The sequence below is a fragment of the Belonocnema kinseyi genome, chromosome 3 (assembly GCF_010883055.1).
Source record: "Belonocnema kinseyi isolate 2016_QV_RU_SX_M_011 chromosome 3, B_treatae_v1, whole genome shotgun sequence".
Classification (NCBI taxonomy): Eukaryota; Metazoa; Arthropoda; class Insecta; order Hymenoptera; family Cynipidae; genus Belonocnema; species Belonocnema kinseyi.
Window position 1 is genome coordinate 138,642,322 of NC_046659.1, and position 1,948 is coordinate 138,644,269.

The window sequence follows — 1,948 nt, forward strand, 5'->3', positions numbered from 1 at the left end:
AATTCAAAGAATTTCAAGAATTAAAAATATTTAAATTTATGAAATTCACTAAACTCAAGAATTTCAAAGAATTAAAGGAATTTCAGAAATGTAGAAAATAAATTTTATGTTAATTTGTAATACAATTTTTCAGTAAATTCGATAAAAAGTTCCAAAGTTGAAACTTAAATACGGAAAAAATCTTCTGATTTATGAAAATTTATGAGGTGGATAGTCTACTTAGTAAAAGGATCCCGAAATCTTGAGAAAAAAAATCATCAGTACATTCAATCTAGGTTATGAAATTAAAATTTCCCAAGGTTGCGTCAAACTTTTAAGATTTTTTTTTATTGCAATTTAAACATTTGAACCATTTTGTTCCATTTTATAAATTATACAAGTTACATTTTTTTATAATTAGAATTGTGAAATCATATATTTTATCCTGACATTTTTTTTTATCAAATGCTCCACCTCTATGCCAACTTTTGACAAGTTACATCATGTCTTCAAATAGAATTTAATAAATAAATGAATTGTTTTTAACTTAATGAACAATCAAATATTTTTAATTTGTAATTATTTATCGTTACAGATCATTTTTAAAACTGCCATATCTATATGATTGTCTTATCTCCCCACTTGAATATTCTTAGGCATAAAATTTCAGAAAAAGCTTTCTGAATATTTTTAACTGCATTTTTTAGAAATTTAATAAAAAATCTTTAGAAACTCCTTTAAATATTTAAGTATCCTGCGAAATTCTTCAAAACACTCAAATATTTTTTAAGTATCTTGAAATCCTTGGTCGTCCCTTAAAATGTATGGAAAGTTTTAGAAATCTTTAAAATGATCTAAGGTCCAAAAAAATAGTCTGAAATCTCTTGAAAACTTAAATTTCTTTGAAACACCTTGAAACATTTAAAATATCTTGAAATCCTTCGGAATCATTTAAAAGTTTTGGAAATTTTTGGAAATCTCTCAAATTCTCTTAAATGAGAGGGAATATATTTTAATATATTGAAAACCTATAAAGTTGGTTTTAATTAACCAATTCAGTATAAAAAATTTATATATAATTTAAATTTTGTGAGTAGCAGTTCACAGAGTTTAAAGAACATAAATCAAAATTAGTTTTGAATTCTTCAATAAGTTATTCACTTTAAAAAGATAGCTTTCAAGAATCACTCATTCTAAGTTTAATATTTTCTGAAGTCTCAAATAATTCAGAAAAGTGACTTATAAAAATAAAAAAATTTTCCAGAAGAAAATAAAAATTAAAACTATAAAAACTGTATGATTTTTAACACGAAACCAATTAAGTATAAATAATAAAATAATAATGTAAAAAGTTATAAGATATTTAATATTTGCTTATGGTAGTTCCGAAACAAAAAATGTTTTTCAAAATTTATTTGATTGGATAATTACCATAAGATTCTAAAAATTTGAAGAAAATTTTTTTTTGCTGTATTTTCTTAATTATTATAGATATTTAGGACTTTTTCGCATGGAAATTCTTGCCATTTTAATGTGTCCAAAAAAGAAATTTCAAACTTGAAAATGAAAAAATGTCCGCCCTTTTTAGAGAGTTCTAAAAAATCCAGTTTTAAAAGTACTTCAGATTTGAAAAAATTAGTTTTGAAAAATCTAGTTTTCGCATTCGTATTTGAAACGAAAAAAAAAACAAAATAATATTTACATGAAAGTTCGCAAGTCAAAGATAATTTTTACAAAAATAGCCCCTTTTTTTTAATATCTTGCATTATTGATGAGAAAAAATCAGAAGTCATATTAAAAAAAAAGAATTTGGCCTCAAAAAAGTTTTAGGCATTTTAAAACAAATTGGCCTCAGATGGATAAATTAAACATAGTAGGAAATATTTTGTATAATTTCTTTCACTATGTATGAACCATATAAAATTCATAAGCATTCCTAACTAAAAAATTGGAAATTTTTAACATATTA